This window comes from Neopelma chrysocephalum, unplaced genomic scaffold, assembly GCF_003984885.1.
Source record: "Neopelma chrysocephalum unplaced genomic scaffold, ASM398488v2 Primary Assembly neopelma1_95, whole genome shotgun sequence".
Taxonomy (NCBI): domain Eukaryota; kingdom Metazoa; phylum Chordata; class Aves; order Passeriformes; family Pipridae; genus Neopelma; species Neopelma chrysocephalum.
Genome location: NW_020897757.1, coordinates 452,359 through 461,914, shown reverse-complemented (window position 1 = coordinate 461,914; position 9,556 = coordinate 452,359). Strand labels below are relative to the sequence as shown.

Sequence of the window (9,556 nt, the reverse complement as noted above, 5' to 3'; positions counted from 1 at the left end):
ACACTTTCTAATTTTTCAAGTGTTGAACCCCCAACCTTTCCCTTCCTCTGTCCTCTTTGCCCCGTTTTAAGGGTGGTTCCTCCCCGCCCTTTCTTTCTTTGGTGGTTTGCTGGCTCCTCCTGTGATCCCCACGGCCTTTTGCTTTCCAACTTTTCCAACTTGTTTGCAAACGGAATTGCTCCTTTTATGTCTAAACAGGGTTAATGACCTCTCTTAGCGGGGCAACTTGGAAGTGGAGCTTGTCTGCAGGTTATTTTGCATTTCAATGCCAGCACGGGGTGTAAAACACCACAATAAACTCTTTTATTCACCAGCAGCTTGATTGGTTTCAAGGACCTTTTTCCTTTTTTACCCCCCCTTTTTTTTAATTTATATTACATAAAAAGCTAACAGGAAAAAAATTTAACTTGTTATTTGTCCTTTGATAAAAACAGACCAACTAAGATAAACCACTATGGTTAATTTTTACAGAACAAAGCCACGACTGCTGAATGAATTCCTGCTTCTTTGACCACCCATGGCTGGGTGTAGGTGGGAGTGGAAATTGTTTGCCCTCCCTTCATTAGGACAGAAAGGAAGAGCAAATTTGATGGAAATACTTGAGACTTGAAAGCAGAAGCAGACAATTCAGTTCACCTCACTTGTCTTCAGAGAAAGCAGGAGCCATGAATCCCATGCAAATGGCTTTAATCTTGCTCTGGATTAATATTGTGAGTGAAGGAACGCGGATCTCCACTGCCTCCTGCTGTGTTCATAATTTATCCCCAGCCAATTAACTCCTGCTGCTGCACAGAATTAATAAACTATTATATTATTGATGCCAAAAAATGAATCTGGAGTTCTCTGTCTTTCTGACACTGCTGTGAAAAGTTGTGTTTATAACAATTTTCTGAGTTCCCCTTTGGTCCTGAGCTGTGGGAGGTGACACTGTGGGAATCAGTTCTTAATTCTTAGTCCATTATTCCCTCACCTGGCTTTTGTGACAATGCTGGAACCTCTGCAAGTCCCTCAGAGCTCCCAGAGTCAGTGCTGAGGTCAATTAATGAGGTCAAACAGTGGGTTTTCCATGTTTGCCTCATCACCAAGATGCACTTTAGATATTAAATAAACAAAGGGAGCACTTCAGTTCAGTGTGGAGTCATCTCTCTTGGACAGAAATGAGTGAAGGGGGTTGCTACAGCTGAAATAACCCCCCAGACTCCTCTAGGAATGAAGGGAGCCACTGTGAGGAGCAATCCTTCCAACCAGGGCGGACATGGATTTCAAGGTGAGACAAAACACACCCTGGATCCACATCAGAGAGGCAGGGGAGGCTCAGGTTGATCTCAGGCAAAGGTTCTTCCCCCAGAGGCTGGTTGGGCACTGCCCAGGCTCCCCAAGGCAGTGGGCACAGCCCCAAGGCTGCCAGAGCTCCAGGAGGGTTTGGACAACGCTCTGAGGGACAGGGTAGAATTGTTGGGGTGTCTGTGCAGGGCTGAGGGTTGGACTGGATGATCTTTGTGAATCCCTTCCAGCTCAGGGCACTCCAGGCCTCTCTGCAAACATCTCCATGTCCCTGGGGAATCCCCCTGCTGTGCAATCCCACCACTCTCCGAGGGTCACCCCACCACCCTCTCCTGAGGGGTAGAAGGGAAGGGAGGCTTCACGACCAGAGGATCCTGCTGCCAACCTTCCCAGCAGCCGGGTTTTGGGTGGGGGAGTCTCAGGAGCCAGCTTTGCCACCCCCAGCAGGGCACAGTGATCCCAGAACCCCAGAATATTCCGAGTCGGAAGGGATCCCCGAGGATCATCGAGTCCAATCATCTTCTGGGGGGAGGCAGCCTCTGACCGAGGGAATGAGGAGCTTTTTGACCCCAAGATCTGTAAAACACCCCATCTGGCCTCAAGAGGCATCTGCCATCCCCTTCCTAATGTCCTGCACGACCACCCACCCATCACCCAGAGAGTGCTGAGGGGAGCTGCCTCTCCCTGCTAAGTGTTTGTGGCCTTTGTGCAACACAAAAGGATTTTTAAAGCAGTAAATATAAGTAATTTCCACCCAAAAAGCCATTCTGCAGTGCCATGACTCCCAGCCCCTTTTCTGTTCCTCAGATCATCCATCCCCCACCCTCCCAGGAAGCTCTGAAGCAGTGGATGGTGTTGGCCAAGCAGATTGTTTAGAAATACGTTTGTTTAAACCTGATTTTTTTAAGGGCACGCGACTTTTCTCTTTGCAGAAGTTTCTTAGACCTCTTTCCTATCAGCCAGGAATTGTCAGCAGGGCCTGACAGCCCATGGAATCAAAGATCTGTTTTCTTCTTGGGTATGACTGAGGTCAAAAGGCTCCAGGTTCCCCCTGCAGTGGGACCTGGACCTTCTGTGCTCCAGGGAAATGCTCCTGCTGCCAACTTGTCACCTGCTGGGATGTGTGACCTCGCTGATGATCTTGTTGGTGCTTTTCCACTCCTCTAACTGAGCCTTGCAGTAGGGACTGTCTGTGCTGAACACCCAAACTGTCACTGCCTCTTTCCAGACACAATTCCCAACTTTTCTGGTCTCTCGGGGGAGGGGGAAGTAAATCCCACAAAATAAACGACTCACTAACAAGCCAACTGAACAATCCATCCTCACTGCCCAAAATGTTTCATGCAATGCTGAATAAATATTAATGAACCGAATAAATATTGATTAAAGAAATAAAGAACCAAATGTTGAAATATTTGTGCAGCTTCTGCAGTGATTAAACCCCCTCCCTGCTCTACAGGGGGCTGAAGGATGGATTCTGGTTGGTGAAAAGTTTTATTTCAAAGCTGCAAAGTCCAGATAAACCAAGTTGAAGTGTTGTTTCCAAAGGCAGCTCTGGGCTGTTCTCTATGGAAACGTGGCAGGAGGCAATTGTGGAGCCATGGCAACAGCTCCACCTCCCAGCACACTGCCTGCTCTCCTCAAACGCTGGGACAGCTCCAGAACCTGCAGACAGGGATGTCTTCCCCCTTCCCAGTTCCCAAGAGGCAATGGGTGTTTCCCAGCACCACCTGGGACGTCGTTTTTGACGACATTCTCCTTGTTTCTGCTCCAGCATGTGAACAGAATCATCCAACCGTGACATGGTTTGGGTTGGAAGGGACACTGAAGATCATCTCATTCCAATTCCAACCCCTGCCATGGGCAGCAACACCTTCCACTGGAGCAGGCTGCTCCAAGTCCTTCTCCAGCAGGACTCTCCTGCAGGAGCACACTGTGATGGTGATAAATGCAGGAGGCAGGGATGGCAAAGCCCTTTTGGGTTCCATCACTCATTTGTCCCTCATCTACTGTTCCTAGGTTGCTCCATGTGCCTCCTGCCTCCGTTCCCCATGCCTGGACAAGAGGACAGCCCAAGGGCAGGTGACACAGAAGTCCCTGCAGACCTGTCACTGCCAGATGCACTTTAAAAAGGCAGAACATCCTCCAGGACTTAATTCGATGTTTAATTCAGTGTTTAACTCAGTGACCATCTTCCACAAAAACCAAAATGAACATTTTTCATTTTCCCAATGAAAATTCTCTCCCCTGGACGAGGATGAACCTCACAGTGACCATTAGGGCCATGCTGTGGGGGTTTAGAGAAAGCCACTCCTTGATGGTGCCCCTCAAAGTTCACAGACCAGGCCCTGCAGGTCACAGGGTGCAGATGAAGCCAAGGGGAACACGTCCCATCCACCTTCCCGGAGCCACCTGTGTCTGTCCCAGACAGCAGCAGCAATTCCTGCTAAAAGGAGGGATCATCTGGAGTGTGTTTAGGCCTCTCCACCCACCTAAGGAAGGCTGTCAGAGTCAGCAGGTCTCTGGTGTGGAGCTCAGGGCCGTTTACTCCCTGAAGACACCAAAGTTGTAATTTCCCCCAGTGAACAGCAACTGCTCATTAGTTGATCTCTCCCTTCCCAATTTTGTTTTTTATGTGATCCCAGCAGAGGCTGCAGGTGGGAGACAGGAAGCAAACTGAAATATGCAGAAAGAAAGGATCAGAAAAATGCAGTAGGAGAAATAAAAAAACCCCAAACAACTGGGCAGAAAGGGATCAAGGAAAGTGGGTTCAGGAATGATTTTCTTCTCTGGAGGAGCTATTTCAGCCTGACTTACCTGGGAGTGGGAGCACTGTGGGTTTTGGTCTCCTCCCCACAGCAGTTTGTGGCTGATATTGCAGGATGTGGCTTTTCAAGAACCTGGCGGTCCCACAACCACAATCCCTCAGGGATACCCCTCTCCCAGCATGGATCACCCGTGTCCACAGTCCCTCAGGGATGTCCCTGTCCCAGTATGGATCACCCGTGTCCACAGTCCCTCAGGGATCCCTCTCTCCCAGCATGGATCACCCATGTCCACAGTTCCTCAGGGATGTCCCTGTCCCAGTATGGATGTCCCAGTATGGATCACCCATGTCCACACTCTCTCAGGGGTGTCCCTGCCCTGGGGTGCATCACCCATGGCCAGAGTTCCTCAGGGTTTTCCCTCTCCCAGAACAGGCTCTTCAGGTTTATCCCTGTCCCATCAGGGTCACCCACAGCCACATTCCCTCAGGGATACCCTTCTCCCAGCGTGGATCACCCATGTCCACAGTTCCTCAGGGATCCCTCTCTCCCAGCATGGATCACCTGTGTCCACAGTCCCTCAGGGATACCCCTGTCCCAGTATGGATCACCCATGTCCACAGCCCCTCAGAGATCCCTCTCTCCCAGCGTGGATCACCCATGTCCACAGTCCCTCAGGGATGTCCCTGTCCCAGTATGGATCTCCCACAGCCACAGTCCCTCAGGGATCCCTCTCTCCCAACATGGATCACCCATGTCCACAATCCCTCAGGGATACCCCTCTCCCAGCATGGATCACCCATGTCCATAGCCCCTCAGGGGTGTCCCTGCCCTGGGGTGTGTCACTTCCAGCCCAGCCCCACCCCTGGGACTGACACCAGACCCGGAGCAGGGAATGCTGTCTGAGCCCTCCCAAACCCTGGTGGGAGGTTCCAGCATTCCCGGCGGATCCCTGGGATGGAGACAGGGATATTAATATGCATCCTGCTGTCACTGCAGTGAGATGACAATGGACTGATTGCATTAAGTGCCCTGTCAGCTCCTCATTAAACGCCTGATTGAGGACTGTCACTGATGACGTTTCTCTAATTAAGACAGAAGGATTGGGAGGTGGGTGGGAAGCCGGATACGGATCCGGCTGGCACAGCTCCGGGCTCCTGCTGGGCTGGGGGATCCAAGGACAACCCTGCACCCCACTCCCCTCTCTCCCCCCTGATTCTGACTTTGGAGAGAGTGTTAATTAAAAACTGTGTCAAGGATTCATCTGCTGAGGCTCCTTTTTTAATTAGCACACCCTCTTAGCAGGAAAACCAGGGAACACAAACAAGGTTTTACATCCCTTGCCATTCCCTTCTCCGGCACTTGCCGGAGCGATAACAGAAGATGGATGATCCAAGGGGGTTTCAGCTGAAAAGGAACCAAATTTCAGCTTTCTCTGTCCCTTTCTGTCTGGGTGTTAGAGAGGAGGGAGATTCCAGCTGTGTCAGGGACCCTGGGATGTGAAGCCTGTGCCTGCAGAGGGCTCTGCTGGAGGGCTCTGGGTGGCAGTTGGCACACACTGGGCACGTTAAAACGCTGAAAACCCTCTCCCAGAGGTGCCCCCAAGACCAAAACAGCAAAGAATAAATGCATTGAGTGGCACAAATTGTTTTGTCAGTGCTGAAGGACATGATCTCTGCAGCTTCATTGCCAGGGGACAGCACCAACCCCTCCGGGAATCAGGGAAACACCTCATTTGGGCGTTCCAACAGGGACTGGAGAGAGAAACTCTGAGGGATAGGGTTTGTTGGGTGTCCTGGGTGAGGCCAGGAGTTGGACTCCATGATCCTCGTGGGTGCCTCCCAACTGAGGACATTCCAGGCCTCTCTGCAAAGATCTCCATGTCCCTGGAGAAAGGCCCTTGCTGTGCAAGCCCAGACTCTCCAAAGCTCACCCACACCCTGATTCTCTGCCCCGCTGTGCAAAGCTGAGCTGGGTTTGGGGGAGCAGTGGGAGGTGGAGCTGGGAATCTCCCCCTGAAGTGCCCAAACCACCTCTCCAGACTCATAGCAGGGATTTTGATCCACGGCCTCTGGCTTGGAATGATGGAGGGTAGCAATTTTGGAATTCTTCAGAGGAATACAAAGCCCTGATATAATATTCAAGCACGGAGTCACCAAAAACCCTATTAACAGTCTTCTCTTCATTATTCCTTTGATTTGCATAGTGCTGTCTTAATGCAGACTAAATGTAATTATTTCTCGTTGCTGTTTTGCCTGTATTAGTAAAAGCTAGTGCCACAGGGCCTTGTTCAAAAACTGCCTGTATAAATATTGTTAAAAATAAATGCATAACATCAATTCTCCATCGTTCAAGTCACTGTTTATTTAATGCTCTAAAAAGCTAATTACCACTAATTTTATTCTACATCTTCTTCAGGTCTTCCAGTCCCGGCACCGTAAGATAAAAGAATTAATTGTTAATTAGCATACCTTTTTTGGAGAGCACTTTTTTTTTTCTCTTTATCAAAGATTACAAGAGGAGGAAGAGAGGGGGGGAGGGGAGGAAATGAAGCTCTCAATATTTCTGCAGGCTACGGTGCCAAAATGGGCTTTTTCTTAAACATCGACACAAAACTCTTATCTGGCCCTGGGGAGGAGAGGTACAAACTGTGCTGTGTGAAGCCAATAAAAAGCATCAGGATTATTATTGGTTTTCCTTGCACTGGATGTCTGAACACATTGTTCCTGCCTGTGTCTGCAGCCTGATGGAGTGGGAAAGCATGGACCCCACAGTGCCAAAATGACTCCTGCAGCCTTTATATAATATATAATATATAATATATAATATATAATATATAATATATAATATATAATATATAATATATAATATATAATATATAATATATAATATATGATATATGATATATGATATATGATATATAAAATATAATATAACACATGGCATATATATACACACATATATAACATATAACATGTATATAGTTTATAATTGTACATAAGGTGTATGTATAACAGTATATGAATATAAATATTGTATATATCATATGCATACATAATTCTATATAATGTGTATAATTGCATAGAATTTTAATATACAATATAAAATATATGATATATAATATAACCCATAACATATATACACACATATATAACATATAACATATAATATATATCATTTATAAATGTACATAAGGTATATATATAATAGTATATGAATATAAATATTGTATATACCATGTGCATACATAATTCTATATAATGTGTATAATTGTATAGAATTATAATATACAATATAAAATACACGATATATAATATAGAATATACAATATATAACATATCATATATAATATACAATATATTTATATAATATACAATCTATATATAAAATATATACTATATTTATATAGTAGGGGTGGAGAGGGTGACATAAATCCCTCCAGAGCCTGTTGGCAGAGCCCACACTGCCCTTGGGCTCACCCCACACCTGGTACCTCTTCTCCATCCTGAGGACATGTTCCTGCATGGAAAAACCACTGGAAATGGAGACTTTTATATCTTTTGACCCTTTTCTGGGGCCTCCCTGGTCCAGAGCTGATGGGATTTAAAGGAAAGGATAAACCAGGGGTGGTGGGCTCCTATGGGAAGGAGGGGTCTTATTCCTGCCATCATTTAGGGTTTCCACCCACAACCTCCATTTCTTCACTTCAATGCAGAGGAGGAAACAGGTTTAACCTGTGTCAGGGCAGGGTCAGGTTGGATCTCAGGCAAAGGTTCTTCCCCCAGAGGCTGGTTGGGCACTGCCCAGGCTCCCCAGGGCAGTGGGCACAGCCCCAAGGCTGCCAGAGCTCCAGGAGGGTTTGGCTGATCCTCTGGGGCACAGGGGGTGACTCTTGGGGCTGGGCCTGTGCAGGGCTGAGGGTTGGACTGGATGGTCCTTGGGGGTCCCTTCCAGCTCAGCATATTCCAGGATTCTGTGACCTGTCTCATTGAAATGTTTGGGGTGCAGATGTTCACAGTGACCTTGACCCTGACAAGAGCAGCTTTGCAGGTCTCAGGAAGGCAGGAGCCTCTCAGACACCCCCCTGCTGACAAACACTCCTCAGCCAAGAGGGGCAATGCTGAGCTGGGTTTAACCCTAATTTCCTTGCCCTTGTTCCCAAGTTTCCAGCCCACCATTCTTCCAACCCAGACCATTTCACGCTTCTTGCCCATCTCACTCCTTGTGCTGGACTCTCTTGCACTGGGTTTGTCACAGGCAGAAGGGGACAGTCCCTTGCACCATGTCCACCCCTTACCACAAATCCTACATCCCCTTCCCACACCATTAAACCTCCACTGCACCAAGGACCTCTTGGAGCTTCACCATTGGGTGTCGTGGTGGGAACTGTTTGAGCCAGAACAGACTTGGTGATGTTTTTATGGACTGTGGTGTTTTTATGGTTGCCTTTTTCTCCAGTTAATTGGAAATGTTGGGGAACTTTTAATTTGTAACAATGAAGTGAAACTCTCCCGCCTCCGTATTTACATAAATTAGGGAGAGTTTACACACATTTCCTAGAAGAAAAGATGAAAAAAGAAACAATTTCAGGATGAGTTTCCCACTTGAAATATTCATGAAGTCAGGCATAAAAATATAATGACTGATTAGACAGGCTTGTCAAAAATAAGAATTAAGGACAGAGGCGTGGGGACAGTTTAGGAACGAGTCCTGAGAGGGCTTCTTCTGGGTCAGGCTGGGAGAGCTGGGAGGGTTCACCTGGAGATGAGAAGGCTCCAGGGAGACCCGAGAGCCCCTTGTAGGGCCTAAAGGGGCTCCAGAAGAGCTGGAGAGGGACTGGGGACAAAGGATGGAGGGACAGGACACAGGGAATGGCTTCACAGGGACAGAGAGGAGGTTTAGTTGGGATATTGGGGAGAAACTCTTCCCTGGGAGGGTGGGGAGGCCCTGGCACAGGTTGCCCAGAGAAGCTGGGCTGCCCCTGGATCCCTGGAAGTGTCCAAGGCCAGGTTGGACACGGATCCAGTGGAAGGGGTGGAATGAGATGAGCTTTAAGGTCCCTCCCAACCCAACCCATTCCAAGATTCTTGCCCTCTCCACTGACTCATGGTGGACTGTCCTGCCCTGGGTTTGTCCCAGCAGAAGGGGACAGTCCCTTGCACCACGTCCATGCTGCCAACACAGCAGAGCTGGGCTGTCTGTCCAGAAGGAGACAGAATATTTGGGAGTGGAAAATAAGCATTTATTCAGCAGCAGGAACCAGTGGATTCTGTCACTTCTCAGCAGGAAGGGACAGTCTGAACAATTCAGTGCTTATGGCCTGCCCTTGCTTTAACTGTCCACATCCACAGCTTATTATCTGCTCCCAGTAAATATTTAAATCTCAGCCAGTTTAGCATTTTGGGCTATTTTTCTTGTACCTGCAGTCAGAGCACAGTGAGGGTCGGTGATTCAGCTGCTGGCATAATTCATACCCACTATTCTCCAGCATTATCCCATGAATCTAC

The 9,556-nt window shown here is 48.0% G+C and overlaps 1 long non-coding RNA gene across 1 annotated transcript; it reads left to right on the top strand.

Moving 5' to 3' along the window:
• Positions 1–990: 990 nt before the first annotated feature.
• Positions 991–2,548, top strand: LOC113972680. Its single transcript, XR_003535965.1, has 2 exons — positions 991–1,267; positions 2,244–2,548. It is a non-coding gene; the product is annotated as an uncharacterized LOC113972680 (long non-coding RNA).
• The last annotated feature ends 7,008 nt before the right edge of the window (positions 2,549–9,556 follow it).